At 42.1% G+C, this 20557-nt stretch overlaps 1 long non-coding RNA gene across 1 annotated transcript; it reads left to right on the top strand.

The window, feature by feature from the left end:
* The first annotated feature begins 1954 nt into the window (after positions 1 to 1954).
* LOC103885642 lies at positions 1955 to 9008 on the top strand. The gene is made up of 2 exons (XR_648832.3): positions 1955 to 3461; positions 8779 to 9008. It is a non-coding gene; the product is annotated as an uncharacterized LOC103885642 (long non-coding RNA).
* Positions 9009 to 20557: the final 11549 nt, after the last annotated feature.

Raw genomic sequence — 20557 nt, 5'->3', positions numbered from 1 at the left:
ACCCGGCAAGAACTGAATTTTTAATTTTACTTCATTTAGTTCATTCAAATTAAAATATAAATAGCCACATGTGGCTAGCAGCTACCATATTGGTCAGCTCAGAGGTAGTAGGTTTCTTAGGAAGGGCTCATGGGAACAATATTCCTTGAGTTCTTGCATGTTGATAACAGTTTGCCTGCTCCTTTTATATTTATAGGTCTGTTTTGCTGTATATAAAATCCTTGGCTCACATTTTCTTTCTTTTAGGATCTTAAGTACGTTACTCCATTTTCTTCTGGCATAAAAAGTTGCTGTTGAAAAATCTGATGATAAGATAATTTTTTTCCCTTAGAGTCATGTGCACTATTTGCCTAGATGCCTGAAAGATTTTTTTTCTTTTTTCTTAAAGCTCAGTCATTTTACTAAAATATGACTTAATGCTTCAGTAGACACTTCGTCACATCAACCAGAGATGATAATTTTATTAATTGCGAATGTCACTGCATGCTATGGATTACCTAGAATCCCACTTTTCATTGACAAAGAGTTGAGCATTTTTTCCAGTCCACAGACATGACCAAAAATCAATCTCCAAATCCAGTCTTTGAGATCTTAGGGTCTATGTCCTAGGACCACTCCTGGTACCATTTTCTGTATCAGTCAGTGTCCAGTCAGGAGACAGAAACCACGTCAATAATTAAAACAGAGAAAATGTATTTATTGATTTTTTTGAGACAGAGTCTTGCTCTGTCACCCAGACTGGAGTGCAGTAGCGCAATCTTGGCCACTGGGTTCAAGTGATTCCCCTGCCTCAGCCTCCCGAGTAGCTGGGACTACAGGCACCCGCCACCACGACTGGCTAATTTTTGTATTTTTAGTAGAGATGGAGTTCACCACGTTGGCCAGGCTGGTCTCAAAAACCCTCAATGATCTGCCCACTTTGGCCTCCCAAAGTGCTGGGATTACAGGCATGAGCCACCACACCCAGCTGAGAATTTATTATAAAAGAGAGACAGTAATGATATAAATGGCACAACCATTTTAAATCTTTTACTAAGCACACAGTGTGCTCTTTCACTAAGTAATTTCAAATATTGTTATTTTTTATTTCAGGAAAGACTTTAGTATCTGATCTGTTCCCCTGCTTTGGGTTTCTTCAGGTACTCCTGTGATCCATGAGCTGGATTTTATCTGTCCATCATCAACATTAGTCACCTTCTCTTGACTTTATTCTTTATTTTTCCTCATTAATTTTTTATTGTAAAATTTTCCTTCCTTCTACTCTCCAATTTTAAAGCATTGCTTGTCGTGTTTATTTGCTTTTATTTTTCCCCTATGATAATCTTCACTTTATAAAAAAGTTTTTTCCTTTTTTTGGTAATTTTTCCTTGAGGTCTGTTATGCCATTTCTGAGTTTTTTCTAAATCTGATTTGTAATTTTATTTATATCGTATTATTTTCTGAATATTTTCCAGCTCATTTTAAAATAGCATGTAACTGTTTTGCTTTTTTTTTTTTTTTAAGACAGTGTCTTGCTCTGTCACCCAGGCTGGAGTGCAGTGGCACAATCTCAGCTCACTGCAACCTCCACCTCCCAGGTTCAAGCAATTCTCTTGCCTCAGCCTCCCAGGTTGATCTGTTTTTGAGCATGACTTTCAGATACGCTTTCATTGTCTATAGGGATATTATTCTGATCCGTCTTTTCCTCTCCTTCTCTTCTCCTTCTCCTTCCTTTTTCTTTTTCTTCACCTTTTAATAGAAACCTTGTATGGTATTTGATCTTGATACTTTGTTTGTTACCCATTTTAGTGTAAATTTGGTTTTAGTTTTATTGAACTTTTAAAAGGAGGCTTGAGATTAATTTTTTTTCGCTTTATAGAGCCTCTCTTTTCTCCTTCCTTCCTTCCTTCTTTCCTTCCTTCCTTCCTTCTTTCTTTCTCTCTCTTTTCTTTTTCTTTCTTTCTTTCTTTTTCTTTCCTTCTTTCTTTTTCTTTCTTTCTTTCTTTCTTTTCATTTTTTTCCTGAGATTTCCTAGCTCTGTTCCCCTCCTGCACTTTGATCTGGACCTTCTTCTTCATTTAACTCTGTTGCTCCTACCCTGCCCCTCTCCTATTCCACTCCCAGAAGTTTATCCTGTATGGTTCTGTTCTGAAAGGAAGTCCTGTTGGGCCTGTTTCAAGGGTTCAGAGGGATTTGACTGCTCCAGCCCCTTGAAGGCCTTACTCCTGACCCCTTACACTCATCCACTATCGGAATTTCTACTGCTATTCTCAAATCAGGCCGCTGCACTTGATGTCAGTATCTGTTGCCTTATTGGGGAATTCTCAGTCCATCAGTTGCATCATTGTTCCTTTCCTCTGATTTCTCCAACACAGATGCTGATAACATGTAAATCTTGTTGTTACTGTTGGTGGTTTTTTTGCCCACCCATTTGTATTTTGGGGTTTGTGGGGATACCTCATCACTTAGCTTTGTTGTAAATATTGGTTGTGTTTGGTTTTATACCAATTTGTTCTGTATTTTTTTATGGGGAGATTCGGCAAGATCTAAAACTATGCTGTCACTGCTGCCCCTATCTTCACCTTTCAAGTTTTTGACAGTGGTATTTATACATAATCCCTCAGGGATGTGATATTGTTTTTGATTCCTTGTTTGGTTCACTTCATTTGTCCCTTCCTTCCATAAGGAAATCAACGTGGAGATTCTGCCACTTGCCAAAATGGTATTCCAAATTTGTGTTCTGGAATGGGAAAATAACCACAGAATGGGTTCACGAACTCTCTTGGCCAAGATGGAGTCTGGCCAAAACTGCATGTATCACTTGACCCTCTTAAGTCCTTACTCTTACTAATGGATCACAGTTGCCTTTTGTGTCCCTAAGGGTAACACTCTCTAAGAACCAGTGTCTAGTAATACTCCCAAAGTCTAGATATTTCCTTTTCCCCAGTGCACAATTAGCCTGGCAAATGTCTTCGATTTTCTTAAGGAGACAAGAAGTTTACAATTTACACTTGGGACAGTGCCATAGGATCCTTCCTCATGGATATCTGGCTTCTTTATTCAGTGGGATCAAACAGTAAATTGGATCAGTTTCTGGAAATTGGGTAAGGAAATCTGACTTTTCATTAAGAGAACTCAAATCAGTCCACCATTTTTAGGACTTTTTTTTTTTCTTGACATTTTTTCTGTCCATCTCTTTCAATCCTAGGAAGACCATAATACATAACCTCATTCTTGATGATTACCACTATATTCCTGCCACTTACATGGGAGACAGTTACTGCTGCCATTTGTCCTCTGCCACTCCAGAATTCTGTCGTCACAACTGAACTCAGAGAGCCTGTTTCTATAGCAGTATCTCTTACATAAGACAGCCCTACCAGCTGGGTGCAGTAGCTCACGCTGGTAACCCCAACACTTTGGGAGGCCGAGGTGGGAGGATTGCTTGAGCCCAGTAGTTCAAGACCAGCCTGGACAACATGGTGAGACCCCTATCTTTACAAAAGATAAAAAAAAAATTAGCTGGGTGTGGTGGTGCCTATATTCCCAGCTACTTGTGAGGCTGAGGTGGAAGGATTTCTTGAGCCTGGGAGGTTGAGGCTGCAATGAAACATGATCACACCACTGCACTCCAGCCTGGGTGACACAGCAAGACTTCATCTTAAAAAAAAAAAAAAAAAAAAAAAAAAAAAGACAATCACTATAGTGTTTTAAAGGATATTGGTGCTTGAATCACAGATGTACTTCTCTATGTCTTAATGAAGGGAGCATTCTTTGGTCTCTTTTGGCCAACGCAGATGGTGAATGGACAGGTCATGCATGGTATTTTAACATTATTAACTCCCCAAGTCTTTGGATTTTTTTTTTGCTTCTACATTATGTCAAGGAATTTTTGATACCATTTAGGGTAGGCCTCTTTTGAAATCGGATTTCAGTGGATCCTCTTGAATTAGATCACTGCATTCAAAATCTAGCAAATGAATCCATGATGATAATAAACCCTTCTGTTTGATCTAGGTTTTCCCCTATATGGATCCATTATCACACATATTCCCTGGACTTCTAGAGCTATAAATAAGCAGGGAATTGCAAATATTTAAGTAGCTAAACTTTCATGTCTCCCTGAGGCATGATGGGATTTGGCTTTTTTAAATAGGTCAAAAGACAATGATAATTGTTATGATGGAACATGAGGATATTTGGCATCTTCTTGAAGGTAAATATCTCGGGGAGGTCACTGCTGGGTCTCCACACAAACAGAGCTGGCATGATTGGGTGGGGAAGAAGTATCGCTTCTGCTGGTGAGCAAGGCACAGTGGATATTGGGGGCTCCAAGGATTCATATTCATCTGAATTTGGGCAAATGTTCTCATTTCAGTTCTCAAAGTTCCACTCTTTCTTAATCAAAGTCTAACTTGCACATAGAAGACCCGGTGAGGCTGTGAATTCAATTTAATTTGTGATTTAAAACTCGCATGATCAGCCTTGGCATCTTACTTTTGGATATCATCCCATTCACTTTAAGAGATTAGAGATTGTTTGACGGCAGTTACAGAAACTCTCCAATCTTCTAATTTTGCCTTGAGCTTAGAATTTAAAGAAATTTAAAGGCCTGAGCCTTTCTTTAAGCTCTTCGGGGACTCAGAAGTATTCAGCCTGCCCCATAGTCCTTGGGTGCCCCATTCTTGCCATACTGATCCACCAAAAGGCATGCTTCAAGAGGCACTTAATGTAAGCCCACCAGCAGTGTGACAGTTTAAATAATTCTTTTCAACTGTGCCACAGGCTGCCAGTTTTCAATTTTTCAGTGGCAAATGAATCAGCCTTACCTTCAAACCCAACCATATCAGATAACCATTCCCAAATCCTTGTTGGTGAGTCTGCTGTCTATAACTACTTCCAGTCTCACAAACTGTATTAGTCAGGGCTCAGTAGAGGAGATAGAGGCATTTGAAGTATAGGAGATAGGCATTTGAAGCATTAGAGGATTTTATATAATTAGAGGATTTTATATAAGAAATGAGGGCCTGGCGCGGTGGCTCAAGCCTGTAATCCCTGGACTGTGGGAGGCCAAGGCAGGCAGATCACGAAGTCAGGAGTTCGAGACCAGTCTGGCCAACATGGTGAAACCTTGTCTCTACTGAAAATACAAAAATTGGCCGGGCGTGGTGGTGCATGCCTGTAATTCCAGCTATTCAGGAGACTGAGGCAGGAGAATTGCTTGAACCTGGGAGGTGGAGGTTACAGTGAACCGAGATCATGCCACTGTACTCCAGCCTGGGCAACAGAGCAAGACTCCATCCTGAAAAAAAAAAAAAAAAAAAAAAGGAAGAAAGAAATGCGGTGCTTTAAAAATGGCTGGAAATACTAGAGTAGCATGAATCCAGAGACCACTACTGTAACTATTCAGCTCAGTGTGCATCATTATAGCTGCTATTTAGAGATCAGGTATTTGGGGTTAGGAAGCCACTTCCTTTGTCACCATTGAAATGTTTAACATCCATGAAGGTGTTAACCAGGTACTGAGTCTGGTCATCACTGCCCCATAGCTGCTTTTGATGCTCATGTATTCGTGGGACTGATTGTTAGCAGAAATAGCAATAGGATAATAGCCTGTGAAGGGTTAATGTATATGAGGCTATAAAAACAGTAAAAAAAGCATAAAGAAGTTTATATATGAAGAAGAGACATGAGATGGTAACTCGTGGGAGAATACAGAGGAAAGGGACAGTTTCTACTTGGATGTAAGAGATTTAAGCATTGTTATAGGCTGAGGCGGAGGACAAAGGAGAGGGTGGTTGAGGATGTAGGATAGGACACTAGGGGCAATTGATGAAACAAGCTCTGGAGGAAGTAGAAGGGCAGGAATCAGGGTTACCGTCGTCAGGGTTGACCCCAAGCAGAAAAGCAAAAGGAGCAGCCTTACTCTAAGGAAAGCCAGGCATCTGCCAGGACCTTGAACATGCAAAGATTTGACCCATGCAAGGACCCTGCTGAATGTGAGAAATCAAGGAGCATAATCATAGGTGAACGCATGTCTGCTTCAGTCATCCAAGAGCGATTTGTGTAAGAGACGACTGGATGTGGGTATAGTTTCTATTTTTTCAAATGAAGAACTTTTTTGGGAGCATCTCGTCTTTCAAATTATTTTAAACAGGTTGGTGTCAGAGTTTCCTTAGGACAAATATAATCTAACATGTATTATGTAAAATATGAACGCAGTTCCACAACTACTCTGAGATCAGAGTTCTGCACTCTTTTAAATATGTGAAACTGATCAACCCTGGATCAGTGGGTTATCAGGACTCAACATGGTGCTGCTTCAACCTCATTCATACACAGGGTCCTCCATTTCTGCTAGCCATCAGATCTCCATAACTTAACTCTAGCCATTGTTGACATGGCTCTTTGTATTACCCTGAAAAGTTCTTTGGTTGGGGAAAATAATACAATAAGGTTGTATCCACTATAAAAATGTCTACTCTTAGAAGTGAATATTATAAGAACAAAACTTTTGGGCTAGGTTATACAAAAAGACCAAAAGCAGGTAATTAGATGAGAATGCAACCTGCCTTTATCGCCCAGACTGGAGTGCAGTGGTGCGATTTTAGCTCACTGCAACCTCCACCTCCCAGGTTCAAGCAATTCTTGTGCCTCAACCACCCAAGTAACTGGGATTATAGGTGTGCACAACCACACCTGGCTAAGTTTTGATATTTTTAGTAGAGATGAGTTTCACCATGTTGGCCAAGCTGCTCTTAAACTCCTGGCCTCAAGTTATGTGCCCGCCTCAGCCTCCCAAAGTGCTTGGATTACAGGTGTTAGTCACTGTGCCTGGCTTCAACCTGCCTTTACATCTGTCCTTTGCTAGGGCTGCTAAGCTTATAGCATCTGGGCAGGGTCTTTTGTGTGTCAGGGAAGGTGGAAAGCACAGTAGATTAGTTCTCTTACTTTTGTTGATGTGGTCAGTGTGGGAAGCTATGTGGTGAGCAGAGGGGTGAAGTCTGAGCTAACTGCTTGAGCTAAGTAGAGATATGGAAGGTGCTTTCTAAGGAAAAGGAAGAGAATTTTCAATTCCTTTCTTCTTCTTTGGTCAGTCTCGGTGTCAAGGGAGTCACTTGGTTGGGCCCTAAACTGTCCCATATAATCTCATCCTCACTCCCCCTACATATCCATCATCCTAGATAAACTTACAATCCAAGTAAAAGTTTTTTGTGCAGATGTAATGCAAATATACCCTCAAGGAGCATCCCTGAGCGACTCTTTTCAACCAGACAGCTGGCCCAAGCCCTTACTATATAGATAGCTTGACGTTGTTGCAGTCTTTGATCATATTACATGTTCTAATGCTTCATTTTGAAAGCAAGGCTGAAAAACACTCTCCTATAATGTGTTAAAAATTTGTCTGTGATTCTCCTTCCTCCCTGTTACATCCTCCAGGGCTCAATGCCTTTCACTGCGTCTATTTGCCAAGATCTCCAGTTCTCTCACCCACCCAAAATCTAGAGCTCCTCCCCCATCTTTTGAGATGAATCTTACCTGTGTCCCTTTTTCTCAGGGCTCTGCAAGGTGACTGGCTAGCTAATTTAATTAACTAATGCACAATAAAGTCCCATTGGTTTCATGCATCACCCTTGGAGGATAACATTTACATTTTAAATGAAGCTTCTTAGACTGTCAAGCTGGACAAGTAGGTTATAGATCATCAGGACAAATGCACTAATTTTGTAGAAGAGGCTATTAAGGCTCTGAGGCCTCACAGGACTCGCTGGGGGTTTGGGGACTAGTAAGGGGCAGAGTCAGAACTGGAATCAGTGTGGAGTTTAGTGTACCTTGCCCCATTACATATAAGCTCTCATAACAGGATTAGTTAATAGAGGAATCTGCAGGTATTAAAGAGAAAAAAGTGTTTTGAATTGTGTATTTATTTGATATTTAGCATACGTTTACATACAAAGTTGTCATCATTCCTTACCTATAATTCCTTTCTTTTTTTGTTTTGTTTTGTTTTTGAGACAGAGTCTCACTCTGTTGCCCAGGCTGGAGTGCAGTGGTGTGATCTTGGCTCACTGCAACCTCTGCTTCCCAGATTCAAGTGATCTCCTGCCTCAGCCTCCCGAGTTGCTGGGATTACAGACATGCGCCACCATGCCCAGCTAATTTTTGTATTTTTAATAGAGATGGGGTTTCATCATGTTGGCCAGACTGGTCTTGAACTCCTGACCTCAAGCGATCCACCCGCCTCAGCCTCCCAAAGTGCTGGGATTACAAGCGTGAGATGCTGTGCCTCACTAAAATTCCCATTCTCCCCAGTATCTCTGTGATATGCTTAGCACAGTGTATTGCAACTGTTTTTACTTGTGTGCCTCCCCACCTGGACAATGAGCTCCCAAGGACAGTGACTGGGCTGTGTTTGTCATTGAATCCAGCACCAAGGTGAAGATAGGGCAGAGTGGGTATTCAATATATATTGCTGAGAGAATGGATGTAAGCATAAATGATCACCAGGCACCGCTGTGCTGTGGTTCTGAACAAAGTTGTTCTAGTGGTGAGGCATCTTTCCTAACATTCTTCAAACTACATCAGATACTTACTGTCTTTCTCTACTTCCTCCTAAGGCTGGTTTCTAATTTTATATTTTTGTGTCATTGACAGCATACGTTGGCATTGCCTCACTAGTGTCTTCTACTTCATAATACTTCTTTGTTTCATATGGTTATCATTTCCCTGTTGCAAGATTAGGAAGTGACATACTTTAAGAATACCAGATTAATCTGTTCCGATTTTTTTTATTTGCAGCTGGGATAAAAAAAGAGCCTTTTGAAGAGTCTTCAAATCAACAGTAATTTCAGATTTTCACAACACAAAGAGGCAGAGCGCAAAGTGAATTTGACACTTTGAAAAATGCCGTAAGCCTCCCAGTAGACGGATGAACATGTTTCCACTTCATGAAAGCTTGTTTCATAAGTATTCCATAAATATCAATGTCAGGGTTGTTAAGTAATTAATATTAACCTATTGAGAAAGCGTTTCTTTTCTACGTGGTTGATTTCCAGTGGGGAGACTAATTAAATATTAAAGACCATGTGAAATGTTTTCTATAATTACAGTTTCTAGCTATATTTACAAATGATGTACCTACATGCATAGTGAAATAATCATATGACTTTAATACATTTTTATTCCTATATAGCATATATAGATTTTTTCAATCTAGATTTCCTCTGCTCAAGCCTGTCTATTGTTATTTATTACTCTTCACAATTGCCCTTATAAACTTTTCCCTCTTTCCACTATGATTTGAAAGGTTATCATTCCACATTCCACACCAGCCTCTCTGCTGGGTTTTTTTTTTTTTTTTTTTTTTTTTTGCCTGTTGTGTGTGTTTTAATCACAAACAACCTCCTTATGTATGGTAAATTAAAGTTTGTTAAGACAATGGGAGATGTAGCAACATAGCTTAAAATAAAACTTGAGACTAGATCCTAAGTGTCCTCATCACAAATCAATGATAAGCCTGTGAGGGAAGGCACATGCTAATCAGCTTGATGTAGCCATTCCACAGTGCATCTACATTTCTAAACATCATGATGTATGCCATAAGTATATACAGCTTTTAGCTGTCATTTTATTTATTATTTATTTATTTATTTATTATTTATTTACATTTTTTTTTTTTGATACAGGCTCAACAGGCTCGCTCTGTTGCCCAGGCTGCAGTGCAGGGGCACAATGATGGCTTACTGCAGCCTTGGCCTCCTGAACTCAAGTGATCCTCCCATCTCAGCCTCCCAAGTAGCTGGGACTATGGGTGTGTGCCACCACACACCTGGCTAACTAAAAGAAAATGGTTTTTGTAGAGACAGGGTCTCATTATGTTGCCCAGGCTGGTCTCAAACTCCTGGGCTCAAGTGATCCTCCTGCCTTGGCCTCCCAAAGTGCTGGGATTACAGGTGTGAGCCACCATGCCTGGCCTGTTAGCTATCAGTTTAAATAAATGAATGCATCTAACTAATAGGCTTATTCTTTTTTTTCTTTTTTATAGACAATGTCTTGCCCTGTCTCCTAGTCTGGAATGCAGTAGCACAATCAGGGCTCACTGCAGCCTCGATCTCCTGGGCTCAGGTGATCCCCCTGTTCCAGCCTCCCAAATAGCTGGGACCATAGGCATGTACTACCATGCTCGGATAATTTTTTAATTTTGTTGTGGAGACAAGGTCTCACTATGTTGCCCAGGTTGATTGCAGACTCCTAGGTTCAAGCGATCCTCCTGCCTCAGCCTTTGAAATAGTTGGGATTACAGGAGTGAACCACTGTTGCCCAGCCAGTAGGCTTGTTCTTACAAGTTCTTTGTCTGCCCCGTTCCCCATCTGCCTGCCTATGATTTCCTTTCTCTCCTTCCTTCTCCCTCATCTGCTCAGTCTCTCATCCACCCCCTTCCCAGGAACAAAAACGCTTTTTCAAATTCTTCCCAAAGCAATCGAACCCTCTCTACCTTATTCCAAATCTCTGCAATCCTTGACTTTTCTTTGTAAATGTGGGAACTCTGTGAAAACTTCAAAATCACGGTACAAGCCACTACTTTCTTTGAAAATCCTCCTTCTCATTCTCTGCTGGGAACAGGTCATGCCTGGTTTTGGCTCGTCCATGACCCTTAATTTTCAAACAGAAATCATCATATACTTTTAGATTTTACTAACCCCTCAAAAGCACATGAACAAGCCAGTTCTAATTTTTGCTTTCATTTTTCTTCACATAGTTATTTTTTGCTGTAAAAATACATCACATTTTTGGCAATTTTAGATTATTGACCTTAAGGAATAATTGAAAGAAAAAATTTCAGAGGCATCCTGCTGACCTTGCTAAATATTTGAATAAGTTAAGTGGATTCAAGCAGAATTGTTTCTGATGTAGAGAACCTTGGCTTGTTTTTAGAACATAAAATGCTATGACTTTCACATGTGTGTTAAAAGAAGGTTTGATTTGCTGTGTTTAAAAAGAGAGAAATAACTTTGAATAGAACGTTTACCTTATATGGAGAAAAACATTTTAAAATCGAACAAAATTTGCTCATTAAAAAAAAGCCAGGCGCGGTGGCTCACGCCTGTAATCCCAGCACTTTGAGAGACTGAGGTGGGCGGATCACAAGGTCAGGAGATCGAGACCATCCTGGCTAACATGGTGAAACCCCGTCTCTACTAAAAGTACAAAAAAAAAAATTAGCCGGGTGTGGTGGCGGGTGCCTATAGTCCCAGCTACTCGGGAGACTGAGGCAGGAGAATGGCGTGAACCTGGGAGGTGGAGCTTGCAATGAGCCAAGATTGTGCCACTGCACTCCCGCCTGGGCAACAGAGCAAGACTCCGTCTCAAAAAAAAAAAAAAAAAAAAAAAAAGGCCCACCTTTTATTCTCCATAAAACAAGGAAAGAGATTAACTTTCTAATGGTTTGGAAGCTCTGCCTTCTTCCATTTGAGGCAGAGTCTTCAGTAGCTATACACTTGAGAATTTACCCGATTGGTACCTGCAAGAAGGAAAATCATCACTCACACACTTTCACCCACAGTCACAGGCTCAAGCACACTTAAGTCAAGGCTCCTTTTCCAAAGACTAATATCAGATGGAGAGCTCCTAAATCTTTTGTTCAGTGGATTGGATCAGGCATGAGGCTTTTCTGATAAGAGCTTCCCTAACTTTTGGTTCATTTAGCACTTTAAACTAGGAAAATAATAATACAAACTGGATTCTTTCCAAGTGTTTACAGATTATAGACATTTCGGCCACTTGCTAACTACATAAGTATTGTTTAAGTAGCAACCATATGTAGACACAGGTGGTATGGCCTCTCTACATCAAAGTGCAAGAAGTGGGTGCATTGTTGATGAACAGCAGACAGTAGGCAGTTTGGGGGCAGCAGAAATTCACTTTACACAGAGGTTATTCTCAGACCTTCTGCTAAGCTGTTCACTCATCCATGTAGCATATTTTTACTGAGTCCTATGTACCAGTCACTATAATTCAGAGGAGATACAAATTCCAAAGATGTATTTGTCAGGATTCTTGGTCGCAAGTGTCAGAATGTAACTCAAATGCTTTAAGCACAAAGGAGAATTTCTTGGCTTATAAACTGGGAAATGCAGAACATGTTTGCTTCTCATATGCTAGATCTAGGGGCAAAATAAAATTATTTAGGCTCTACTTCCATATTCTCACTGTGCCTTCTCTAGGGTTAACTTAAATCCATGGCCATGCTCTTTTCATGAGAGGAAAAGATGGCTGCTGATGGTCCAGGGCTACTATCATTTTTCAATTCCAAAGTAAAAGAAGAATCTTCTCTTTCCTGGTTCCATATATTAATGTCATGGAGAGACTGTCTCTGTCTTTGTGTGCTTAGATCAGACATTGTGCTTAGATCAGACATTGCCTGTGCTTAGATCAGACACTGTTGTTAAGAAGATATGGTATCATGATTGGCCAGGCCTGGGTCACGTGCCCAAGCCTGTTGCAAGTAGGTAGACGGGGAAGTATGATTAATAGTCTCAGCTGAACCACATGGAATAAAGGAGTAGCACTTTCCCAGTGGAAAAGAATGGTCCTGGGCAAACCAGTATAACTGATGCTCACAATAAAAGTCTTAGTCTCTTCCCCAGGACTCTCAGTATGGTGAGTGAGACAGACGTTTAAACAGCTCCAGCAGTTAAATGAATGCTAATACAGGAGAGTACTATATGAACACGGAGTGGGGACTTAGAACTCAGATTTGGGGGATCAGTGGTGGTTTCCTGGATGGTGCACCCCTTGGATGAATCTTGATGGGCAAACAAATGGTGATTATCGAGCGAATGGGGGGAGTGTAGTGGAAACAGCACAACCAAAAGCAGGGCGATGTCAGAGGGTAAGGGCTATTTGAGGAACTCAAAATAGTTTGAAATGGCTGGAATGCAGCATGTTCCCGGGAAATGTCAGGGAAAGAGGCTGAAGAAGCACCCAGGACCAGACTATGAAGGGTCTAAGTGATTCATAAGGGATCTGAAATATTTAAAGCAGGCAAGTTATTTGTCCAAGCGTGCACGTGTGTGTGTGTGTGTGTGTGTGTCTGTGTTTGAGACACAGTCTCACTCTGTGGCCCAGACTGAAGCATAGTAACACAATCTTGGCTCACTGCAACCTCTGCCTCCCAGGTTCAAGTGATTCTTCTGTCTCAGCCTCCTGAGTAGCTGGGATTACAGACACCTGCCACCACACCCAGCTAATTTTTGTATTTTCGTAGAGATGGGGTTTCACCATGTTGGCCAGGTTCATCTTGAACTCCTGACCTCAAGCGATCCACCCACCTCGGCCTCCCAAAGTGCTGGGATTACAGGCATGAGTCACTGTGCCCGGCCCAAGCGTGTGTTGATGGCAGTATAGATTGGGAGGGAAATGGGAGGGAGATACATGTCATAGTAATCTGAGTGAAAAATTATGAAGATCTAAATTTATTTTATTATTAAAAAAAATTTTTTTTTTTGAGACAGAGTCTCACTCCGTCACCCAGGCTAGAGTGCAATGGCACAATCTCGGCTCACTACAACCTCCATCTCTTGGGTTCAAGCAATGCTCCTGCCTTAGCCTCCCGAGAAGCTGAGATTATAGGCACACGCCACCACGCTGGCTAATTTTTGTATTTTTAGTAGAGATGGGGTTTCACTATGTTGGCCAGGCTGGTCTTGAACTCCTGACCTCAAGTGATCCGCCTGCCTTGGCCTCCCACAGTGTTGGGATTACAGGTGTGAGCCACTGCGCCCAGCCTGAAGACTTAAATTTAAATAATGCAACTCAGGAGATAATATTGACAGGACTTGGTGAGTGATTGGATGCTGCTGGTGGCAGAAAGAGAAGAGTCTAACATGATTATCAATTTTCAGTAGATGGTGCCATAATTCACCAACATAAACAATCAGAAGTTTTTGGCAAAAAGTCGTGAATTTGGGTTTGGAGAGCATCTTTATGATGCAAATCTGATGTGCTCCCAGAAGCTGGATGGCCTCACTAGAGATATTGTACAAGATGTTCCTGTCTGCAATAGAGAGAGGATCAAACAAGTCAACAAACGAGATGACTTCTCATGATCCCTTTATGCCTCACCCTCATAAAAAGTACATCTCTGTATGTGTGTGTGTGTGTGTGTGTGTGTGTGTGTGTGTGTCTGTTTTTTGTTTCTGTTTTTGTTTTTTTGTTTTTTTGTTTTTTTTGAGACAAGCTCTGACTCTGTCACCTAGGCTGGATTGCAGTGGTGCAATCTTGGCACACTGCAACCTCCACCTCCCAGGCTCATGCCATCCTCCCACCTCAGCCTCTCGAGTAGCTGGGACTACAGGCTCTCACTACCATGCCCCACTAAGTTTTGTACTTTTTTGTAGAGATGAGGTTTTGCCATGTTTTTTGTTTTTTTTTTTTTTTTTTTTGAGACGGAGTCTCGCTCTGTTGCCCAGGCTGGAGTGCATTGGCCAGATCTCAGCTCACTGTAAGCTCCGCCTCCCGGGTTCACGCCATTCTCCTGCCTTAGCCTCCCGAGTAGCTGGGACTACAGGCGCCCACCACCTCGCCTGGCTAGTTTTTTGTGTTTTTTAGTAGAGACAGGGTTTCACTGTGTTAGCCAGGATGGTCTCGATCTCCTGACCTCGTGATCCGCCCGTCTCGGCCTCCCAAAGTGCTGGGATTACAGGCTTGAGCCACCGCGCCCGGCCGGTTTTGCCATGTTGCCCAGGCTGGTCTCGAACTTGTGAGCTCAAGTGATCTGCCTGCCTCAGCCTCCCAAAGTGCTAGGATTACAGGTGAGAGCCACCACATCCAGCTAAAAGTCCATCTCTTTTAACCACATTTCCCTTCCTGCAGTCTGAAGCGCCTGTGATTTTGTTATGTCTGATACAGCTTTGGTACAGATTGCTTCTATCTCTATGGGCCTTGTACAGAAAGGAGGGAATTTCAATGCTTACATTTTATTGGCTTAGTCTTCATAAGTTAGAGATAGCTGCCCAGTGATACAAAAGATGGAGTGGTGCTTAACCATTCCCTCCACAGAGTAGGAAGAAGGATGGAATCAAAGTCTATCTTTGTTTTTTTTTTTTTTTAATAGGCAATTGCTACATTCCTAGTTTTTCTTTATCATAATCACCTTTTACACTTCAAAGCTTGCAAAGTAGAGTCCAGCCTCCCTTGTCTGACCGAAAATGCCATGAACCACCTGGTTCAATCCATCTTTCTAGCCCCATTTTTTCCTACATCCTAATGTAGACCCTTAACTCTGATCCAAGTGGTCTGACCTTCAAATGGCAGACTGCAACACAGTGCCTGGCACATATCAGCACTTACAGTTGTTGAATTTTTGAAAGAAAATTTAGAGGAAACCAAGTGCCCCTCCTTTCCTCTTTTTGAAAGGATAGTTTTTTCCCCCCTTCTGGTTAAATAAGGTTTTCATGGTAAAAATTAAAACACACCCCAAAATATAAAGAATAAAATACGGCTGGGTGCAGTGGCTCACGCCTGTAATCCCAACACTTTGGGAGGCCGAGGCGGGTGGATCACGAGGTCAGGAGTTCTAGACCACCCTAGCCAAGATGGTGAAACCCCGTCTCTACTAAAAATACAAAAATTAGCCGGGTGTGGTGGTAGGTGCTTGTAATCTCAGCTGCTCGGGAGGCTGAGGCAGAGAAGAGCTTGAACCCGGGAGGCGGAGGTTGCAGTGAGCCGAGATCGTGCCACGGCACTCCAGCCTGGGCGACAGAGCAAGACTGTGTTTAAAAAAAAAAAAAAAAAAAGAATAAAATAAAAATTACTGAGAATTTCATTAACTAGGGTTAACCATTGATAACATTTAGGTGTTTGTGATCTGAGTTTGTTAAACATTTATCCTGAACTTTTCCCTATATCTTTTTTTTTTTTTATTCTTTTGAGACGGTTTCTGTCGGCATGATCTCAACTCACTGCAACCTCCGCACACCGGGCTCAAGTGATTCTTCCACTTCAGCCTCCCGAGTAGCTGGGACCACAGGCATGTGTCATCATGCCCAGCTAATTTTTGTATTTTTTGTAGAGACAAAGTTTTGCCGTGTTGCTCAGGCTGGTCTTGAACTCCTGAGCTCAAGCAATCTGCCCATCTCAGCCTCCCAAAGTGCTGGGATTATAGGCGTAAGCCATTGTGCCTGCCCCATATATTTGAGTACTCAAGATAATATGACTTTTAATTGTCTGTATAAATATCTTACTTAAGATTCTCTTTATTTTAATTTTAATTTTGATTTTTTTTAAAGTAGGATCTTGTTCTGTTCCCAGGCTGGTCTCAGACTTCTGACCATGAACCATCCAGACTTGATTTAAAAGAATCTTTGATTCATATAGCCAACCTGTTTTTTAGAATAATTTTGTCATTTATTTTCTTATAAAATTGTATAAAATGATTATTTTTCTGGATATTTGGACATATATTAGGCAAAAAGCTGCTGTGGGGTTTTGCTTTGTAACATTATTAAACATTTAAATCAGTTGGGGGATAATTTATATTTAATGATATTTAACCTTCCAGTAGACTACATCTCTCCTCTTATTCCAGTGCTATTTTCGGTCCTTTAAATTTTCAAAGTTTTTTTCAACTATAAGTAGATTCTACATGTTTCTTGTTAAGTTTATTCCTAGATATTTATAATTTCTACTGATATTAAGAATGGGATACTTTTCTATTATATTTTCTAATTAGCTACCTTTGCTATATAAGAAAGCTATTGAGTTTTAAACATTCACTTATGTTTAAAATGTCCTTCCCACGTTGTAAAGGAGGGAAAAAAGGAGATGTTTCAACTCTCTTCCAAACATGGCTTGCAACTTATTCTCCTCTAAATTTAGTTCACACGGTCTGGCTGCTCTAGGAAGCCCTTCGAATGCTTTTCTACCTAGGAAAATCGTAATAATGAGGAAGAGACTGTGGAGAGCCTTCCTGAACCCCAGGTTCTGCAATCACAAAGAGCACTGGCCAGATGTGCTCAGGACCATTGCCAGTGCTGTACTCTCTTTGCTGTCAGGCTCTGTGGCTTCTCTGCAGATGGCAATACCAGCCACCAAAGAGGAAGTGAAATGCCTGGTCATAGCTCACACCTGCTGGGCTCCCTGGTGGGCAAAAGCACCCAGACTTGTTGGCCCTGGGGTCACAGAGCACCAGCCTCTTTGTTTATGTCCCTCCAGTCATCTCCATACTCTGATATAGTTGTGGTTTTTATTTACGGGCTTAGTTCATTTGGGCTGCTATAACAAAATGCCATGAACTGGGTGACTTATGAACAACAGAAATTTATTTCTCACAGTATTGGTGGCTGGGAAATTCAAGATTAACGAGCCGGCAGATTTGGTGTCTGGTGAGGGCCTGTTTTCTTGTTCATAGATGGCGTTTTCTCACTGTGTCCTCACATGGCAGAAGAGGCGAGGGATCTCTCCGGAGTTTCTTTTATAAGAGCCCTAATCCTATTCATGAGGGCTCTGTGCCACCTATGAACCAGAGAACAGGCCCTCACGAGACACCAAATTAGACCCCATGATCTAATCACCTCCCAAAGGCCCTACATTCTACCACCATCACCTTGGGGGTTAGGATTTCAAAATATAGATCTTGGAGAGACACAGGCATTCAGACCATAGCATTCACCTCTTGTCTTTCAGCTCCCAAACCACTGTTCTATGCTCTGTTCTGTGATGGTGGGGTTAGGGTCTGCAAAATACATTTCCCAGAAACGCTTGCTGGTTGGCTCTCTATTAGCCAATGGGAGATTGGCTAATAGGAAGAGGGAGATTAGACTATGAAAAGAGGAGGGACTTTTTCTGCTTCTAGCATTGTTGTCGCTACAGCAAAAACAGCAGCAAAGGGCAGCTACGGCTTCAGCCCCAGCTTCAGTTGGCACCCCCCAAACCAGTTGCACTATTCCCTCTTTGCAGAACCTGCACCAGCCAGTCACACCCTTTCCTGAGGTCTGAGCACTAGCCTGTAGGTGGGGGCCCTCCTCTGACCTAGGGTTTAGACCTGTTCTCCTCTTTTTCCCTAACCTTTGACTAATAGCTGTTTCCTGTAGTTATGAATATTTGGGCTATCCATGCTTGCCTTTTTGCCTTCTTAGACTTCCACCATCTTTGCAACCAGTTCTCCGTCTTAATTGCCCTCTATTTGTTTTTATTTGTTTGTTTGAGACGGAGTCTGGCTCTGTCGCCCAGGCTGGAGTGCAGTGGCACGATCTCGGCTCACTGCAAGCTCCGCCTCCCGGCTTCACGCCATTCTCCTGCCTCAGCCTCCTAAGTAGCTGGGACTACAGACGCCTGCCACCACGCCCGGCTAATTATTTTTTGTATTTTTAGTAGAGACGGGGTTTCACTGTGTTAGCCAGGGTGGTCTTAATTTCCTGACTCGTGATCCGCCCGCCTTGGCCTCCCAAAGTGCTGGGATTACAGGCGTGAGCCACCGTGCCCGGCCAATTGCCCTCTATTTGTAACACCTAGCTTGGTTTTCTTGGTTTCTGTTTTCCTGAATGGACCCCGGCTGATACAACAGCCATCCCTATTAGGCTGAGGAAGAGTCTGTGGTCATTTTGTTTGCACACAACCAACCTGTACCTGGCTTCCCAGATACCATGAGACCATCTCCTATGATGAAGATGGTTCTGCTCCTATTTCATCAAGAAATTGAGGAAATCATACATAAGTCCCATAGACTTTTCCCTTACCCACCAATTAATGTAACTGGAAGAAGAAAACACCCTCTTCCCTGCATCAACTGCTGAGCTTTGGACATCCTATCCCAACTGCCTGGAGCTCTTCTCTTCCCTCTCCTCTCCTCTTCTCTCCTTCCCATTGACACATGCAGTACATATTTGTTAAATGAGTGAGTGAATGACTTGGCTAGAATTGCCATTTCTAAGGCCATTAGTGATACACTGCTCACCAAATTCAATGGACGCCTTCAGACCTTACTCTGTTTCTCTGCTGGTGTAAGTGCTTTAATCCCTTGCTTTCCATGGCTTCACTCTCTCCTGGTTCTTTTCCCACCTCTCTTGCGATTGCTTCCCAGTCAGCTTGGTAGCCCCCTCATGGAGGTCTCATGATATCTCCATTTATTTTGCCACTCTACTCCCTGAATACACCAAATGGATACTGGATGATGACAATAGATTATTCAACGAATTTTTGCCATTTCTCTAAGATGCAATATTGTTTCTGATTTACTCTTTTGACTGAGGAGAGGGTAGTGCATTTTCAGAGACCTCTGCTTGGCCTTACCCACTATGGTAGCTTTTATCTTATGGGTCAAGGACCCAGTATGGAACTTGCACCAACTTCCAAGTATATCAAACCCACTTATACATTCAACGACAGGGGAAAGGACAGCTGTGTGAGTTCATGGATCCAGTGAACACACTGTAAACTGGACCTTGACTAGGATTTGATCCTTTGCCTAGCCGTGTAGTCCTGCACTCTGAGATAGAGGGCGTGGTGATGGTTCTGATTGCTGAGTATTCATGTCAACTCTGTCCAACAGCCCTTGAAATATTTGAATATTTCTTTTTCTTCAGTGTGTAGTTATCTAAGTCCATGACCATAGGTGCCTCAGGGAAGGATTGGGGAAATGATGACCATGTATACTTGCTGTGGTGTCACAGAGTCCCTCCTCCTGGAGAACTGGCCTCCAGTTCAGTAGTGAGTCTGAGTCTGAAAACAGATTCAAGTCCAGAAATTGGACAAGAGATTGTGACATTGTTTAGAGTATCTGCCCTCAGCCTCCTGTCATCTGTTCTTGATTTATTTGGAGGTAAATGCTGGTGATGACCCTTGTTGCCTGCCCAACTCTTTTGCCTCGATGGGCGCTATATTCTGTTAGGTATTTCAGTACATCTCCACAGGTCAGGCCCTCTTGGCTGCCACTGAGGCACGCTTTCATTGTGATAATTGTGTTTACTTAACTTCTGGCGGTCAAGCTCCACCAGCAGACTTTCACCAGTGTGAGGGCCCCATCGTACCAATTGCTTTGTAAGTCTATTTCTGAGATAATCTCTCTTACTAGTACCTTCTCCTTCTGAGGAGGGCTCTGGAACATTTTGATGATGCTCAGAAGAATGGAAAGAGTTTTAAGCAGGGGTCAAACTTGTGATTCACAGAGGTTACTTTGGCAGCTTTCTGCCATTCTCACCAGCACATTCCTTGTGGTCTTGGTAAATGGTCTTGGCCTTCTCATGAAGCACAATCATTTGGTGAATCTTCTGGTCTTATTTACTATGTCCACTCCAGCATGCCTACTTCTCTGTGCCTTTTAATCACTTTTGCAACCATCTGGCACAGCAATTATGGCATTCTAACTTCATTTGATGTGGTCCATTGCTTGTTCCTTACTTTTAGGAGCTATCCTAGAAGGCGTTTACATCATCTCCTGGGGCCCTTGCCAGAAAGTTAAATCTTGTATTTTGTCAGAGTGCTCTGAAATCAATAAGCTCACCCCATTCAATCTTATGTTCCAGCCTCCTTGATCAAGCACCCTCAGAATTCAGCCCGGTACTGAGTGCCCAGCTTCTGC

This window comes from Papio anubis, chromosome 1, assembly GCF_008728515.1.
Source record: "Papio anubis isolate 15944 chromosome 1, Panubis1.0, whole genome shotgun sequence".
In the NCBI taxonomy this organism is placed as follows: Eukaryota; Metazoa; Chordata; class Mammalia; order Primates; family Cercopithecidae; genus Papio; species Papio anubis.
This window is presented reverse-complemented; position numbering and strand designations above follow the sequence as displayed.